Here is a 20496-nt window from a genome sequence, read left to right as displayed (position 1 = left end):
TTTCTGATCAGATTAGCTGAATTTGGTATATTCAATTGTATCATCGATTAGAACAATATGCATATAGAGAAAGAAAATGAAGGCAGTTAGAACTTGTATATTGTTTTCAGATGAGTATGATATTGACATTATTTGGGAATTATGAGCTATCATTTCAGACTTCACCTCTTTGTTTCCTTAAACTTTATCTTTAATTTAAAATGTTCCCCAAAAAAGACAAAGGGCCTCATTACGGGTTCGACAGTAGACGTGCCGGTAAAACTGGCAGGTAGCCACTGGACCCGTAATGAATTACCGGCGCCTGACTTCCAGGTGTCACTGGACTATTCCAAGTCCGGTGGCCGGGAAGGTAGGCACCGGTAACTTTGCTGGACCCCATTCTCATGGAGTCCCATAGGAGTCCATGGGAAATGACACAGGATCACCGGCACCGTTCACAACGGTGCCGGTGCTCCCGTGAGAACTCTGTGAGCAGGTGGGATCCCGCCTTGCAGGTCTGACGATGTCGGGCGTGACGGCACCTGCCCACAGAGTCATAATGTGCTGGTCCGGTAACAACGGTGCCGTTGTCACTGGACCGTCACAGTTATAATGGGGCCCAAAGTTGTTCATGGAACATATATTAAATAGGTGGGGCTACATGTAACAATTCTTGGAGCAGAACACAAGTATAGGTTATTTTCTTCGAGCCCAGTCATCATCGGTTGTCGGGCCCGCATTCTATTGGTGGAATCCAAGAGGCACAACGCATTGTGATAAATTCAGGAGCAAGAACCATGGCTCAGTTAAGGACTGCATACTTTACTAAACAAAATTATACAGCAATTGCATATAACCATAAAGTGTTCTTTGTCTACGGGTCGTGCACAAAAGGTTGCACCTGCGAGTTGCAGCACAAAAGGTGCCATTTTGTTTATGTTACCATTTGTGCGTGGCCTTCTCCCAGTCCTCATTCGGGGTCCCCCTCCCCACTTACCTGCTGTGGGTCATGGCCTCTGGCTCCCTGCTTCCCTGCTCCTTCAGACTACTAGGCAGAAACCCAGGGCATAACACAGAAGGCTTTTTTTGTGTGACCTGTTGTGCCCCACGCGTCCTGCACTGCAGTCTGCACACTGCATACTCCTTAAAGGGCTTGATTCACATAAGCAGTTTATAATGGCGCAATCCCATAGGAAATGCTTCTGTGAATCAGGCCCAAAGTACTGCCTTAAGGTCTTCTGTGATTGTTGAAGGCTGGTGGCTCCTCTCGGGAATTCAAGTTGAATCTGGGGGCATCCTCACAACTGAGGAAAGAGAGGCATGTTTCCTCCTTTGGCAGAAAATCCCAGGTCTGCTCTGGTGACACGGGTAGATCAATGGGTAAGCAAAGACCACTACACTGGATAGATATGTTTCAGTCATTGGGTGGAAAAGCTATGATGATTCAAATGGGAATGAAAGACTGTGGTAAGTCAAGAGAAGCAACGATTGTTGGTGTATGTTTTCATGTCTCCATAGATGTGCAGTGATGATCGGTTTTTCAGTACATTACATCGCTCCAGTCACATGGCTTGTCTAGTGACATTAATCTATGACATTCTTTTTTCTCTGGGCACAATTGAAGGTAAAACTCTAATTGAAGATAATTATCTTGTAACATGGAATTATCCTTGCTGAGCTTGACCTCGATGTTTTTGTTACAGGTGGGCATGGATCCCATTTCAGTTAGCATTGATTAGAACAGAAGTCGTTGGTTAAATATGTCCCCTCCATTCTGCTCATTGTACTGACTTCATATTTCGGTCTCCATCCATTGCACGGATAGGTCAGCATTCTGCCCTATCCACCATTGCATGGATTGGTCAACATTCTGCCCAATTAAATAGACTTAAATTTCAAGTCAAAAAAGTCCTATCAAGAATCCAAGATGTTCCATGAAGTCGGATTGGCTAAAATGTGTGACATTCCAGCCAATCAGTGTGTGGAATATTACAGTACAAAATGTTCTGGGCACATCTGTCATAACAGAAACAGAGAGCTGCATTCTTAATGTATAACTCATTGTACTGACTTCATATTTCGGTTTCCATCCATTGCACGGATAGGTCAGCATTCTGCCCTATCCACCATTGCATGGATTGGTCAACATTCTGCCCAATTAAATAGACTTACATTTCAAGTCAAAAAAGTCCTATCAAGAATCCAAGATGTTCCATGAAGTCGGATTGGCTAAAATGTGTGACATTCCAGCCAATCAGTGTGTGGAATATTACAGTACAAAATGTTCTGGGCACATCTGTCATAACAGAAACAGAGAGCTGCATTCTTAATGTATAACTCTGCTTGCAGAGTAGAAGAAGGGATGAAGTTCACTCCACCAGCTTAAATGTTCCACACTGCTGGCACCAGCAAAAACCTGCTGGAGCGTGTGAAGACTGGATAGCTTTGATATATCGGAGGCCTCTGAGAAACAGTTTCTCCCAGACATCTGAAAAACAGTCCACCCAGATGTTCTCAAAACCAAAGTAAAAGCCTACCTCTTCGCCTCTGAGTTGCCCTCTTAAACTACCACTCGCCTTCTTTCTAACTAACAAGTTTTGCTCGCCTCTAACCTGCCTCTGTACCTCACTTTCTCTGAGTCCACTCTAGCACTTAACCCATCATGATCAAATCTCGAGTACAGCTGACCATACCACCTACCTTCACTTAAAAATGTCTAATGTTGTTAAAAATGTCTAGTTGATTGTCCCCATTCTATGTAAGTTCCCCCACGTATTGTCCCCTTCCAATGAATGCCCTCCACACCAACCTGGTGAGAATGTTGTTCAAACTCATCCCATTGTAAGAAGCTCACTGCTTCCTGTCAAAACCTATTTCTTATCAAGTGTACATTCCTTTGTGATCAAAAGAGCATTGTTCCCCCATGTAAATAAATACTTAAATGAATAAAAGTTTAATTGTTATACACTCACATGCTGTATGTGCCATCAGCATGTGAGTGTATAACAATGAAACGTTTTGTAGTCATTGCTGTGCATTTCAAATACTGTGTCCAAGGATCATATTCTTTATTTTTACATGTTGCAACATGTATAGCCTGGATTTTCCCATTGTGTGCTGCAATACTTCGCAAAATATGTTATTCCCAGCAACCTCTTTTGAGCCCATTAAGAACTGTGTGTTCTCTGATTTTGCTGTGGCTTACTTAACTGATGGATAGCAGTTAATTGAATCTAACACCCCAAAGCATCAGGTATTAAAGTCATCTCCCTCATACTATTCCAGGCAATCCCTTTGGTCATATTACTTCCTTTATCCATTTCTGGCATGAACATTAGAATCAATAAGTTATCTATTGACCCGAGCGAGTCCCTGTGGAGTCCCCGCTTTGCCGCTTCACTCTGCTTCAGTCTGCTCTGCTCCTGCTATTTGGACATACAAAATTTTTGTGGACACGACTACAACTACCAGCAGGCCTTGTGCTGGTCCCTGTTGGAGGCGGGCCTATATAAGGTTGGAGCCGCGCGCACCGCACGCGCGCACCCGAGCGAGTCCCCGTGGAGTCCTCGCTTTGCCGCTTCACTCTGCTTCAGTCTGCTCTGCTCCTGCTATTTGGACATACAACATTTTTCTGGACGCGACTACAACTACCAGCAGGTGAAACCAAATCTCAAGAAAGCTCTCTTTACCTTATATATAAGGTGAACTATAATAACTATAGTTTGTTTATATTTATCTAGGCCTTGTGCTGGTCCCTGTTGGAGGCGTGCCTACGGGTCTTTTTTAAATCTGCTCTCAAGCGGTAGAGCGTTTTATTGCCCAGTTTGTTTTACCCTCTAAACTTGTGGCCTGTAGTGTTATTTTTAAAATATGTCTACTAAAAGAAACGAAATTTATCGTCTTACAACTGGTATGCCCACGAACACATGGCTATGAATTATGTCAGAAACGCAGCCTATGCTGATCGCGACGGCGGACGAAAGACTTCCATCAAGTTTTGCAGTAAATACCTGCTCTACGCCTGTTCAACACTCTGCTCGATCCAAATGCAAAACAAAGGATAAAATGAAAAGGCTACCGATGGATAATGTTGACATTCGGAAATATGGTTTTGGGGCGCAGAGTGGAACGAGCACTCCAGCTCTCCTTACTAATCAGACGGTAGCTGCTGCTCATGTTAGTGATATTATTGATATTGTGCCAACTAACTCTGAAATAGGTAGTGGGGGTGAGCTGGTGCTTATATCAGATGACAACTTAAACTTAAAAGAGATTCTGGAAACTTCTAAAATGCCTGCCTCCATGTCAGACAGTATGCTTTTAAAAAATGCTTAGTCTGGCGTTGTGCAGCCTGGAGCTTCTGCGGCTTTAGAAAAACCAAGTGAAATAACAAATGTTCTAGAGAATAACAACTCGGATTGCTTGGCTAGAGCAGAAGGCGCCAAACTATCACAATCCCCAGATATGTTCCATCGTCCTGATTGTGACATATCGACTTTGGAGGTATCATATATACCACCAACTCCACGAAGATCGAATAATATCCTTACGAGCCTTGAAAGATCTTCTGGTAATCCCAAATCTGAAAATTTGACTTTGGAAGTCATGAATATAGCATTAATGGCTCTTGCGAAGCTCTTTGAATCAGTGGACAGCACCTTAAAGTGCCTCACTGATAATGTTAAAATTCTTGAAAATAATCAAATTAAATTGTCATCAGAGATGTCTTTTTTACATGATGACATTAATGCAAAAATAAATAATGTTACTCATCTACAACAAAAAATAGCCGAGTCTCTGGCCCAGAAGCCGAGTTGTACATTAAAAGAAAGTGTGACTGGGACCTGTACAAGCACTCAAACCATAGATGACCCAGATTGTCAAATCGTAGAAATCATTATGGACTCTCAAATTTGTCTTGAGTCTCACACATTTCCAAGACAGCGGTTCCCTTTGTGCCAGGTATCGTAGTAGAAAAAATGGCACCCCAAGAACCTGTCATATTGTCTCCTATTGAACGTTCTTTAGTACAAAAAGAAAATAATAAAAAACTGGAGTGTGCTCAAACACATAAATCGATCTACCCTGTTTTTGACAAAAAAACTATCAATGAAGTGAGTGAGAATGCTTCAAAAAAGAATTGCTCCAAACAAACGACTGTAAAAAAAACAAAAAATATGAAAACTGTAAAAGTAACAGCCTCTCCATCTATTAAACAATTTGTCAATAATATTACAAGGGGGAATTCTAGATCAGCAACAGCAGCGAGCATCATAACTAAAAAATATGTTGCTCTAGCAAAATCCAAGAAGCTAAAAGACATCACCAGCACTCAGTCAGCGGGAATGATTATGGATCATCCTCCATTGAATGATTTGATCAAACTGGCTGAGGGACAACAGACCTCAGTCAAAAATAAAAGATCATAGTGCACTATCCTCTGTCCCGCTCATCAACCCTAGCAATGATCTTAGCGCAGTGGCTGAAAGTCTATCTTTTAGAACTCCAAATAAACACGCTTGTGTGCCTTTGAGAACCACTGTTGAAAAAGTGAATGCAGTGAGTGACCCCATTACAAAAGTGACAGAAGATGTTGCAGCATCAAGAAAAGCACTAAAGGAGGAAATTGATTTATATCTGGAGACACGTAGATTTGAACCTCCAGTTTTTCCGATCATAACTAATGGTCCAGCAAAACTTTCGACTGTCAATTCACCTGATCTTGTATCATACGTGATGCCTAATGAATTAATAAAGCCATCAGTAAAACGAGTATCGTTTGCTGACTCATTGTCATACACCGATGAGAAAACAACAAGGGAGGGGGTTGTTCGCCTCCCACGCCTATGGTTGTTAAACTCCAAAGCGCAAATGCAAAACCATCTGAAAGATGAAAGACTCAAAAAACATCCAAGCTCACATCAATTTGATAACCAAGCAGTGGCAGACCCAAAGCCTACTTCTGATAAATCAACGAAGTCTGGTAGAAAACAGCAAACAAAAGTAGAAAATAGACATTCCTTGCTCTTAACAGCACGAGAAGATTTAGCTACATCATACAACATGAATCGACAAAGTATTCTCAGACTTTTCTCGGATGTGAAATCCTTGCGGGAGATTGATTCTAATGATATTGATCAGATTGAATTCCCTCGCAATGAGGATCTGACAACAGTCCTTATATGGTGTTGGTCTTTAATTATTCATAACATTATTTGGGCTGCCCGGGACGAGCTGTTTGATTTGGGATTTGTACTCTCACGTAACAACAAAGATGAAGGTCCTATTAAGTCTTGCTTGAAATCTACCCATAGATTCCAGCCGTACATCCCTAAACACAGAAATGAAACAAATACACCCATGTATAAGAGTCAAAATGTCATTACTAGAGTATAACTAGATCGAAATAGGGAGCAGGTGGGTTTGTCGGTGCTAAATTGGAACACTCGAGGTTTCTCTCATTTTATTAATAACTCTGAAAGCATACTGGGTGATTATGATTTGGTTTTTCTACAAGAGACTTGGCTGTCCATTGCACCAACTTGGAATAATTACGATATATAACTTGAACCAGCATTGCGTGCTTTGAGAGGTAGACCTATGTCAGGTCTGCTTATGGCATCTAATTCTCTAGCAAATATCCATCTCTCTCCCTTGCCTTTCAGCAATCCGTTCATCCAATGCTCCTATATTTCTGTCAGTTCTCTTACAATTGCTTGCATTAATGTATATTGGAATCCAATGGGCATTACAACTGCCAAATTTTTGAAAGATCTAACAGCTGTCCTGGAAAATGTTATGCTTGTGCGGGAAATTGTACATTTTGTTATTGCGGGTGACTTGAATTTGCATCTTCTCAACAAAGAAACCTCAAAAGATCTTGAGCGTATAAGATTATGGAACAAATTCATGAAGTCATGGAATCTAATTATGCTGAATGGCACAAGTGCAGCGGTCACTCCTCCATTACCGACATGGCATAGCCAAAAACAGTCAGCAATTATTGATTTTATTTTTGTTTCCAGAAATCTCTTTGCACACCCTACCGATTTTGCCATCAAGTCATCACAATATAGCGACCACTGTCCATTAACATTTAAGATCATGCTGTCTCCAGTACCGAATGTAGAAAGTCAATCTCTTATGGGCCAATATGAAACTAATAATTCTCTAAACCGATTAAAATGGTCTCACGAGTCCTTAACATGCTATCGTGACCATATAAGATCTTATGCAGAAATCTCTCAAATGTCAGTAGAATCATACAGAATGGTCCCTTTTGATCTTATGCAATTATATGCCACAAAACAAAACATCAAATTAAAGTCTGCTCAACCACATAATACTGCAATTCGCACTAGGAAAGCTCTGTTTAAAACACAAAAGCGACAAGCTCTCAAACTATCTCCACTTTTAAAGATTCAAACATTAAGAGCTATCAAAACTGCATATAGAAACTGGATAAAAGAATACAAAATAACAAAACAACAAAAAGAAGGAGAAGCTATGTTAGACCAAATTAAGAACAAAAATACAGCACAAATTTGGCAATTTCTAAATTCAGTTACTAATGCATCGCAAGTATCATCTCATATAAATGGAGTGCCGGAAAACGATTGGTGCAACCATTTTTCATCCATATATGTTGCTCCAACCTTGAGTGAGACCTCGGACATGATATTGTCACCCTTTACCTTAAAATTCGATCAAGATGACATTCTTTATTACATTAACAAAACAAGCATGTCGCGGGCTACGGGTCCTGACGGACTCTCGAACGCGGTCTTAAAGAAACACATCGATATGTGGGCACCAATTTTGTACTCACTTTTTCAATTAATCATTTACCTTCAAAAAATTCCAAGCTCCTGGACACACTCTATCATCGTCCCTATCTATAAAAAAGGAGATAGGCAAAATCCTTTGAGCTATCGACCTATAGCCTTATTAGATGTTCCGGGAAAAATTTTCTGCAGGCTGGTATTACGTGATCTAAATAATTGGTCTCTCCATTGTAAGCGAAGAGACCCGTTTCAATCCGGTTTTGTAGCAGGACTCGGAACAGCTATTAATCTGACTATTCTTAACGCAATTAAACAATCTTATGCCATGCGAAAGCAACCATTATATGTCGCATTTGTGGACTTTTGCGTTGGCATTTGATTCTGTTGACCGAGTGCGTCTTTTGAGGAAAATGGCGTATTATGGTTGCCCAGGGAGATTGTTAAAAATTGTGAGCTTGCTACACTCTAACACTTCCGTCCAGGGGAAGCTTAATCTAGAGGGCGTTTTATCTAAATCAATCCCAACTGAGAGGGGACTCAAGCAAGGATGCATACTCGCCTCTACTCTCTTCAATCTATTTTTGCTTGATTTGGCAGATGACCTTGCGGTGGCACAATCTGATCCCCCAAAGTTGGGAAATCAAGCTGTTGCTTGGCTTCTTTATGCTGACGATTTAGTCCTCATTTCTCAAACTCCTACTGGGCTCCAACATTTACTGAATGTCCTTGATCTTTATGTAGCAAAAAATAATCTCACAGTGAATGAACACAAGACGCAAATTATTACTCTTGGGAAACCAAAATCGTCTCTACGGACTAAATATACATGGTCGATATGTAATAAAAAACTACAGATCGTGAACGAATACAAATATCTAGGAGTATATTTTAACAACTTCGCCTCAGAAAATGCACTTGAGACAACAATTCAAATCAAATTAGCAGGATTAATTTCGCAGGCCAGAATAATTCATGCAAGATTTGGTAAGTTTACTTGCATTCCGATCATGAAATATTACCAGCTAAAGGTAATACCTGTTCTCATATATGGTTTGGAATCACTGCTCCCAAGAACCTTTAAGTTCTGGAATGGTATTGAAGCAAAATTTTGGAAACGTATACTTGGACTGCCCAAGTGCACATCTAACATGTTACTGAGATTTGAACTTGGCTTGTTGTCCATTCATGCTCAAGTTACATGGAAAATGTGCAGTCTTCTAAGAAAATGTCTTATGGGGATAAGTAAGCGAGATAGCCTTGCCATCTTAGCAAATTACCTTTTGTTCTCCACTCACTCTTTTCCACAAAAATGGAGAACACATGTTATGAATGCCCTTGCTGACGCACACATATCGATTGATCTTTTGATTACAAATCCGAATCGAGCCAAGACTAAAATGTATCAGACCGATTGGCTAGCCACTCAAGAAAAGTGCCTAAGATTAAAAGATTTTAATAGACTTCTTTTTGGCCACAAGGAATTTGGTAGTATGGCTGACTATCTCATTAAATGTCCATCTGTAAATTTAAGATCGAAAATTTTGCGTTTGCGTTTTAATCTATGGCCAGTCAATGAAATCTTGTTAAGACGTGGTATGGTCACAAAGAAGCAGAGCCACTGTCGGTTTTGTAATGATAAATTTCAAAAAGAAACGCTTGCTCATATCATTATCCAATGTAAGGCTTTTGTTCCACATCGATTCAAACTGATAAAAGAAATTACATGGCAACATGTTAGTCGATCCTATGATGAAATATGGTGTGAAATTTTCAGTGCAAGAAAAATATCGATCAGGATTGCTGCTATACAATTGCTTGACATAGCATTTCCATGTGCAAAAAGAATTTCCTAAAAGATGTACCTTAGTGTACCGGAAAACCGGGGAAAAATACATGTCTATATTTTTATATAGTTCTTTTTATATGTTGAAAGTAAATGTTGATTTTATTTGTTTATCTGTAAAATATGAAAATTTGTAAAGTTGTACTAACAACTAAACCAAATAAAAAAAAAAAAATTAAAAAAAAATTGTTTTCTCTCTGCATGATGTTCTCCTGAATTATTTGGACCACTTCCAAATCTTTTGGCTGCCCTGACAGTTTCTGTGCATATCTTATTTTAATAAGGACCTTTAATGCTTCACAGGCACATGTGAAGTAGAAAATGGATACACTCAAAAAGGCAGAATTGCAATGTGAAGAGGATGAAACAACACCAATACTGTTATATTTCTGTCTTGGTTGCAAATGACACCCCATCGTATTCAGGATTTCGTAACATACATTTTATTTATAGTCAACGACGCAGCTAAGACAGACATTTTAGAAAAATACAAAGAAAACTAACAGTGGCAATTACACTAGTGTCTAAGAATAGAGTTCAAGTTTTGACTGGTGGTTGGATTTTCTTTACTACTAAATTGTCGGATTTTGCTGCACGTTTAAAAACAGATACATTGAACCAATGCATGTTTTGACATTGGAAAGAAGATCCTCCGTAAAATATCACAGCGTGTCTTCTAGGTAAACCTCAGATAAACTGCTCATTCTGTTATTTGTTCACATGGGATGGCATCTTGGGTTCCTAAAAGTTTACTCTGGGGACAGTCTTCAAAGATCAAAATATGTTAACTTTGCCAGGAATCCTCCTTGTAGACAGAGATGGATTCTCAGGGTAGTGCCACTGCGTGGCAGGTCAAAACCCAAAGAGAATTGGGGAAAGGGGGGGGTTGATACTGGCACAGCAACAAACACAATAAGACAAAACACAATATCAGTCACAAGCAACTTATTTACAAAAAGAAAAACATTTCATTATAAATACCCAATCCTGCAAAAAAAGATGTAGATAATTGATGAAATATAGTTTAAAAAAAAACAACGCAATTCGAATACCCTGCTTTAAAACGATCACACCATTGGTGGAACAAAGACAATGGGCCTCATTACGAGTTTGGCGGTAGCCGTGGTAAAACCGGCACGGCTGCTGCCAAACTCATGAAATTACCGGCACCCGGAAATGAGGACGTACAGGGTCATTCCGACCCCGGTGGACTCGGTCTGTCCCCATTGCTGGGTGCCGGTATTAATTACTCCCCATTCCTATTGAGCCCTATTCATGAATGATGCCAATGCATACAACGAGTTGTGCTCTTGGGTGCCTCTCTGTCCTCCAGGTCAGACCTGGAAGGCAGAAAGGCAACTGCAAGCACAACTCATAGATTGCCAGTCCGGTAGCCGGTAGCTTAACGTAGTTTACACCATGGTGGTAAAGTTGGCGTACTTAGCGCCTGGGTCGTAATGACCCCCAATGTCATTAATGTTAAACAAATAATGCAAAGTTACAGGAAAAACTGTGCTATGTTGTAGGCTTTAATGAACACAAGCATATGTCATGTGCTTCTGCATGGTTGATGCTGTGCTGCACGGGGAACATGGTGAGTTGTATCAGTTGAATTTTAGTGTTCTACAAATAAAATGGCAATCCAAAAGTTAGGTAACTCGTTAGAATATTATGTGTACATCATTTCATCAATATAACGTCAGTTAACTGCACAATACATTATTATGGCGTTAAGCCCCCGTTCCAAGTACTGGAACGGGGGTTAACTGTGCGGAAGCCCAAGTTATTGGCCCGAGTGAAGCAACGGCGGATAATGAGGGGCCCTGGGCCGTTAACCCCCAGTCCAGCCCTTGGAATGGAGACCTAGCGCTATTAGCACCCCGGATTGCCAAAGCAGTTACCCGTGGTGGTAAAAGAAGAAATGTCCTTCATTCAACGGAACGGCACGCTCGACCCGTTGAATGAAGCAAAATCCTTTACAAAAGATGGCCGCCATGGAAAAGGGAAGGTAGTGCTCTGTACGGAGCCCCTCTTCCCTTTCCATGGCAGCCAGCTGGAATCAGGAAGAAGGATCGGCTGCAGTGGTGAGTGCAGGCTGAGAGGGTTTAAATATAAAAAAAGAGGGATGAGGGTGAGGGGAAGATTGTGGCGGGGAGCCGACCGTCAGAGTGGCTGGAACACAGGCTTACATCAGCAGTTCAAGCCTACATTCCTAGCCACCTGACTCGCTGGCTTCTATTGCCCGGATGTTAATGAGTGTTATTATATGTAAAACAATCCAAACTGCACCCTTTTCTGTTAGATGACCATTTAGTTTGCGTGAAACTGTGTCTTTGTGCAAGTGTCAGCTTTCTTGAATACAGGAATGAAGAGGCCCCATTATCCATCAATTTATCGAGATAGGGAAGACATAAGTGGCCAGGTGTGTTCACTAGAGACAATAGGTGTCTTTTCAAAATGTGAGGAAACAAGTGAACATTATTTCCAGGATCAAGGTGTTCATGGTCTTATAGTTGTATGTTAATTTGGAAGCCGACCCTTGGAATAGAGTATATTTGTCTGGTTGAAAATGTGCTATGATTTCAAAAGAAGTGATGCTTACACAGGCGTAAACCACTGACCTTGGCTGTGCAATAAGGCCATTTGAATAATGCATCTGTTCCATTAAACAGTGTATTGACATGATCTCTGTGTGCAACCCAATTCCATTCTTATCAGATGGTTTCTGTTGATAGGAGCAGGCCAAATACAATTGAAATTGGACTTAGTTGATATATATTATATTTTGGAGAATCTTTACACATGGGAGCGAATAAACGCAGAATTTGCACATGTCGAAACAAGGAGAGCGTGCAGGTTTGCTATGTGTTTTTGACTGTGTGTCCCTGCTGCTGCTCGGGTTCCCACACTATCCCACGGTACAACTTGACGACTGCAGGAGAGGAACCGCGACTGATGGTGCGGATGCCTGCACATAGGAGGATGAAAGGGAGAAATGCCAAAGTGGTGAGTATTCCTCTCCTTTGCATACTGACTGTACTAGGGGTAAGTGTGTACCCATGTTGGTTTAAGGAACCCCTTCATGAAGTGGGATCTACAAACACTATTTTAGAAGTTGACCCCGCTTTTGGCTGGACTCACTAAAGACATCACTAATCCCAAACAAGCCATATAAACATATTTTTTAACCTTTCTCATTATAATGAGCTCCTGGGCAGACAGGGAAGCTGCTCGCTGAGAACACGCCACAATATAATTTAATGAGACATTGAAAACTGATAGAAACAAGTCTAATGTTTTATTGATGGTAGAACAAAATGATGAAATCCCCCTTCTGGAAGTACTTGAAAGATTCCAAAATTAAGCAAATAGTGGGAAGAACATTCCCTGCAAAATTATATAGACATGGGCAGGCTCCCTAGAAGACTCAGGATCCTTACAACTCTTTCCTTCAAAGAACAGGACTCCAAGATTTTAAGAGAGTGTGGTGATGCCACCAATGGATGTTCCAACACTTTATGGAATATTTTAATTAAATATGCTTGTCTTGATCGGAGCAAAATTCTGGTAAAGATCACCAAATTGGAGGAACAATTGAAGCTTTTGCCTCAGAGTGAAGTGGGAAGAAAACTCAGGAACAATGTAGAAATTAGTTTTAAATATGAATGAAGAAGAAATTAAGCGAAGTAAACCACTGAAGTTCCTGAGAGATAAGGAAGACTATGAGAATGGTAGTGTTTACACCTTCACCTGCCACTTTGATCATCTTAGGCAACAAACCAAGGCGAATGTCACTCAATTTGTAGAGGATAGTAGTATATGGAGGGAAGCCCCATCTACTGGCAGTAAAAATGAGGAACCAATTGTCCAGTTAAATCTTTTAGAAGAAATGCGATTGCTATGTCAGGTCGGCAGAGCAAGCAAACAAACAAGAGGAAGAGGTTATGGTCGCGGACAGGGGCGAGGAAACAGAAAACGACAAGGCAAGGGCAGAGGGGCAAAACATGGGACCAACAATACATCAGGGAGATGATGTGCTCTGGCAAGTTGAAACAAAATCCATAGAAGAATGCATGAAGATGAGAGTGTTTAATTTATCTAATTATACACTCACAGAAGATCACCATAAATTGCTCAGTTTGGGTATCAGTTTTTGCCCTAATGCAACACATGATTATGCTCAAACATGCATTGACTTTGACAAATATATATGGAAAAATTGACTGAAAAAATATTTGCACAGGATCCTTACAAGAAACCCCATATTATTGCACAAAGTTGTAAAACTGACTTCACCATCAGTGACATTAACGTCCTGTCCGACCTCCTACATCTAGAAACAGGACTGTAGGCTTCAGTAGAAAATAATCCTATTGACTTTAATTGTATTTATTTATTTATATATTTATATATTTACATTTATAAAGCACACAGACAGCTCGAGGGCATCGATGCGCTGTTACATGGAGAGATGACTTAGTTACATGGAGCATACATAATGTGTTGCATGTAGGAAAATTACATTGCATTACGTATTGTTTTAATGCACATTACATAGCATATTATGAGCATGGGCTATTCAGCTTGCAGGTTCAGACAAATAGCAGTGTCTTCATAGCTTTGCAGAAAGTGAGGTATGATGGTTCAGCTCTAAGGTGGAGTGGCAGGGAGTTCCATTTCCTTGCAGCAATGAAGGGAAAGCTGGCGCTGCCTGCTTTAGCTCGTTTCACTTTGGGCACTATGAGTAGGTTGGCGTAGGGTGTTCTAATTGGTCTAGTGTAGAGGGATCTGTTTACTCTCTGTGATAGGTGAGTTAATGGGAATTAATGTATAATTGCAGAATGAAAGCAAACTCAGATGCAATTCAAAATTCAGCCCCTGTTTGGCTCAGGGAGTAACTCTTCCAAAGTCTAGTTATCTAAATAAAATCAGATAAGATCTAAATAAGATCTAAATAAAATCAGGAAAAACAACAATATTTGGTATATGTACAATCTTTCTAAAAATATAGAGCTATTTTAGATGAGTTATGCCACTTCCCAGAATGCATAATTAAGCCCTCTGATAAAGGGAGACATATTGTAATAATTAATAAAAAGGATTAAATCCGAGAAGATGATAGGCAACTCAATGATTCAACATGTTATAAGAAATGAACAACTAGTCCGATGAGAGAATTGTAATGCACAGTACAAGATTTTATATCAGAATGCAAGACCAAAAGCCTGTTGGAGGAAAGATGATGCCAAATTTTTCTGTCCTCAACATTTGATAATTCCCACAATATACGTTATCCATAAATTGCATAAAAGTATGAGCAGACCTCCAGGGAGACCAATAATAATGTTGGTGGTTCATTGCAAAGTTCTTTTCCCATTTGTGAATATGCTGTCCTCGTACCTTTGGCATACAAAAGACTTGCTACACAAAATTGATGATCTGCCGTGGGAGACAGAACACATTTTAGCAACCATGGACGTTGTGTCAGTATATACGTCCATCCAAAATACGTTTGTGAAGCAGGCATGCAAATATTTCTTAAACACACATTCTTTGAACTATTTGCGACAGAGATGATCCTAGGCATGATTGATTTGTGCCTACAAAATAATCTGTTCTTGGTCAATAACATTTTTTTCGGTAGTCCTAAGGAACAGCTACGGGCACTATGTTTGCCCTTTAATATGCCAATCTGACTATGAGGTATTTTGGAAAAAATCACGGTATGGGAAGAGGTCAATGAAGTATTTAGTAATAAAATCATGTTGTGGCTTTGCTACATTGATGATTTCTTTGGGATCTGGAGGGGAATTGAAAAAGAATGGGCGAGTTTCGTAAAACAAATGAATAGTAATGTGCACAATCTGAAGTTTGCTGAAACACACAGCAAATACTCTATAGTTTTCCTGGATGTGGCGATTCAGCAAGAAAGTGGACAAATAATATGCAACCTGTACAGAAAATAAACTGGCTCAAACACTTTTCTTCATGCTATGAGGAATCATCCCAAATATATTATTTGGAGCATTCCCTACAGGGACTTAATTAGACTGTGGAGAAACTACCCCACTATTGAGGCATTTGACAAAGAAAGTAAACTTACAGCATAAGGTTTCCAGCAGCAAGCCTATCCAGAATGAAAGATCATTGAACAATCCAATATTAAAGCTCATATCAGCAATAGGGAGACAGTGTTGTTGGAAAACACAGAGGTCTTGGCTAAGAAACAAGAAGGAGATGCCACATGACTTATTCTTACTTTTGGCACCCATACACAACAAATCAAAGATGTCTTCAGAAAACATTGGAGGATTTAAAAGTGGAAAAGGGTCTGGAAAATCCACTTAGGAATCTTCCTGATGTTAGCTTTTGCAGATCATTATCCTTCAGAGATACCCTCATTTAGATTTTTATGGTATGGGGAGAAAGAACTAAATTGATTGGTTGGCTCACAGAACCGGGACAAGGTTTTCACAAGTGTACAAGATGGAAAGTGTGTAAATATGCAAACAATTGCACATCTTATATACATCCTATTTTGGGCCATCGTGTCCACATAACAACCAAAATTAATTGTGACAATGAATAGGTAGTGTACGCACTCATTTATCCAAGTAGTAAGTGGTATATTGGCAGCACCAAACGTCAATTGAAGGTGTGAGTTTTGCAACATTTTAGGGTGATAAAAAATTGGGATGCTACTTACCCGATGGCCAAACACTTTTTTGGGGCACATGAAGGGAAAGTGGATGGTTTGGGATTTCTTGGCCTGCATAAAATAGAAGTGGAACCTAGAGGTGGTGACAAAGAACACTTATTATGTCTGCAAGAAACTCAATATATTCTTGATTTTGAAGCACAATATACAAGCAGACATAATGTGGCTGAGGGTTTACATACTTTTCTGGGGGCATAACTGGTTGACTACTTTATATGTATGTATATGGTGAATGAAGTAGTTGGATACAACATGATGATTATGGGATTTTGTCTGAGGACCCATGTTGAATTTATTTGACAGGAATGAATATAACGCTTCTGAGCTTTCTGAAAGATATGGGGTGCTGGGTATTTGAACACCCGAGAACATTATTTGAGTGTTTATTTTGTTTTTGGTAGGCTCTTTTCAACATGTATTTATTTATTTATGTTTTATTTGGGTTTGGCTGGGTTTGGTGTTGGAGAATTAATATGTTGAGCATCTTCATTCATATTGTGTTGTATTTATATGCTTTCCAGCTGACCGAATCTACTGTCTTGATTATTTGTAGGAGGTTTGTATTGTGTTTTTTCCCTGAAGACATTGGGCACATATTACATGACTAATACAGACTAGGAAATTTGATATTCTGCACAGCAAATAGCACTTTATATCAGTGGAGTTTAGCATACATGACCCACATTGCTATACCTGAGAAGGATGTTTGCAACTTTGCACAGCATGTAGCACTTTATATATGCTGTATTTTACAGGGGTAGGCTTTAGCAAAATGTATCAGCATGGGTTGGAATTAGGATTACATGGCCACCATAGTTTACATAATGTATAAAGCCCTACACCCTTTAGACTCTAATTATATAATATGTTCAATAATGATAAGTTTGGGAGCAGCATATATGAGAATTTCCATGCTACATCAATGCATTAGTAATTATATATTCCTAACATGTATGCATGTATGCATGACAATATTCACAGCATCAATTTAATGTGTAAGATTCTTTGCAGCACTGTAATAGGGCTGTTATGTCTATGTGAACTTGCATTGGCACTGATTCATTTTTTGCTTACAAGTTCTTGCTAATAAGTTAGTGCTGAATAATTGCCAAATGTTGCAATTGGTCTTATTGTATTATGAAATTTTGTTTCTAGATGTATTTTGGTCCATTTATGTAGAGGAGATGTGTATCATATGCTGTAAAACAGTGCTAAAGCACTAAGCTTAGTATTCAAATATAGCGCAGGGGATTCTAAAACTGTATTTATGATGTGAATTACATAACATGACAGCAAATTGTTTGTCACCTACAGAGTGTCGGTTAGACTGGTTTGATAATGATTGTTATATCTAGTGCTACAGCGTTGATGACATCTGTCAGATGACTGTGCATGAGAAAAGAAACACACTATGCACCTCAATACACAATAGAATGATGTGTCCCGGAACGCGTTACCATGAGTATCCCTGGTCAGAATGCACCTTGGCATGCTTGTATAATACCTCGCACGCAAGGGTGGCAATCCCGTTAATTTAATGGAGCTATAGTATGCAATTTATATTATGCATTTTCAGACAGTAGTGCAGCATGTGTTTCTTTATCTTGTGGAGCCATGCATGAGTAATCGTTGCTTATTCTGCTTGTGCATTTCATTAGCAAATGCACATTATTATGCTGCTTGCAAGGGATAATATGAATATACACATATTCTTTACCCCTTTAAAGATGGGCAACATGGTGATGTGAACTTGGACACACATTAGCCTACAGGATACTGAGCATGAGGTAGAAAGGAAAAAGGACATGTATATGCCAAATACACATGCCTCTTTTAAATTGTGTTTTGTTTTATGTGAAACCGTATGGAAACAAGCAACACGCACATTGCAAAACAGGTTATACTGCTATGCTCTGCAGCCTGGGCATAGTTTTTTGTAATAATAAAGTAATTTACTGGTTTACATCAGGCTCTGCATATGAGTATATGTGAATAATTGCTGCATATTGGAGTGTAACTCAAATTGCCTTTGGATTCATTTTTACTGGTTTTTGGAATATATATATATAAATATATATATATATATATATATATATATATATATATATATAAATATATATATATATATAAATATATATATATATTTATATATATATATATATATATATATATTCATTAATAAAAACTTTGTTAAAGGGACGTTATGGTTAAGTTGCACTACTAAAAACCTATGAAATTCAGTACGTTATGGTTCCAAGTAAAACCGAAAAACCCCTGAACTTCGACAGTTATGGTAAGCTAAGCAACCATAACTGGCGTCACCACCGTGCATCGCTAAGACTAACACCCAGGACATCAAAGATGACATCATACATACAGTGATACTAATGGTAGACACTTCTCTATATAACAAAATTATTAATTATTAATTTATGTGATATATATATATATATATATATATATATATATATATATATATATATATATATATATATATATATATATATTTTAACAGACAATACAAACATTGAAAATAATACACCAAAAGAAACATTAGAACATACTCTGCAGCACATGGAACAAAACATGGACATGTTTATGGAAAATTTCAATCTTTTCAAACATTTTGTGGAGGACCACAAAAAAAAAAAAATGAAATATCATTGTCCCACATGCACCTGTTCCCCTCTCCATGTCCCAGTCAACTATCCCCAAACCCTCACCACCAAGAAAAATGTTATGATGAGACTTCCATCCCTTCATCCCGTCAAATCGATCCTCTCCAAACCCCTAATTCCCCAGTATTTATGTCAGTTTCTGCTTCCCCCACTCTTTCATAAATGTTATATTTGCATATAAACATAAAATATGATATGTGTTTTTACTTCATTCCTTTGTGTCTTATTTTTTGTTAAAAGCAGGTGGGTCATCCGCGGATAGCGCGGGTGTCCGGAATGTCAGCAATTAACCAAAATGGGGGTGTCCTAAGGACACTACACCTGTCTGTACTGTCCGCAGGCAAGACGAAACTGTTCTTAGAACACACTCAGTGTCGGGAAAGTCAGTAATTAACCAAAATGGAGGTGTTCTTAGGACACTACACTTGTCCGTACTGTCCGCAGGCAAGATGAAACCATTCTTAGAACGCACTCGGTGTCTGGAATGTCCATAAATAACCAAAATCGAGGTGTTCTAAGGATACTATACTTGTCCGTACTGTCCCCAGGCAAGATGAAACTGTTCTTAGAACACACTCAGTGTCTGGAATGTCCGCAATTAACCAGAATGGAGGTGTTCTAATGACACTATACTTGTCCGTACTGTCCTCAGTCAAGATAAAACTGTCCTTAGAACACTCTCGGTGTCTGGAACGTCCACAATCAACCAAAATGGAGGTGTTCTAAGGACACTATACTTGTCCGTACTGTCCGCATGCAAGATGAAACTGTTCTTAGAACTCTCTTGGTGTCCGGAATGTCCGTAATCAACCAAAATGCAGGTGTCCTAAGGACACTATACCTGTCCGTACTGTCCGCAAGCAAATGGAACTGTTCTTAGACCACATTCAGTGTCCAGAATGTTCGCAATTAACGCAAATGGAGGTGTCCTAAGGACACTATGCCTATCCATGCTATATGTAGAACATCTACGAATATGCGCACCACACACATAAGTCCAACGAACATCTCGCCTGTCTGTAACTGTCCGTATCACTTGTGTTGCACTTTTAATTAGTTTGAGGACTCGAACACTGTCCGTAGAACACCCCCGCGCATGAACGTTCCTGTGCATTAGGTGTCCTGCGGAAACCCTTGTCCTTCACGGTCGTGTTCGTGACGCTATCATGTGACCGCACCCACGCTGAGCGTGTGTCCTGATTTACGGACACTGTCCGGGTCCCGAACATATTAAAAGTACTTTTTCAGACAATCCAAAGTATTTGACAGTAAAAATACTGTACTTGCACCCCTTTAAAAGGCCACACCCCAGAGCTCATCTTCATTCTGTCTTTCTACTATTGACGATTGAACTGCTTTTGCTGCCTTTGCTGTTGCTGTTGCATCATCAAACTGATGGCTTCCATGGCTGCTGTTCTTCCAGCTGGTGCTGCTTCAGCACCACCCCGAGCCTCTCCACCACCAACACCTCCCTAAGGGCCTGCAGAGGGCAAC

The sequence above is a fragment of the Ambystoma mexicanum genome, chromosome 6p, assembly GCF_040938575.1.
Source record: "Ambystoma mexicanum isolate Mex_15411 chromosome 6p, UKY_AmexF1_1, whole genome shotgun sequence".
Taxonomy (NCBI): Eukaryota; Metazoa; Chordata; class Amphibia; order Caudata; family Ambystomatidae; genus Ambystoma; species Ambystoma mexicanum.
Note: the sequence above shows the minus strand (reverse complement) of the source record.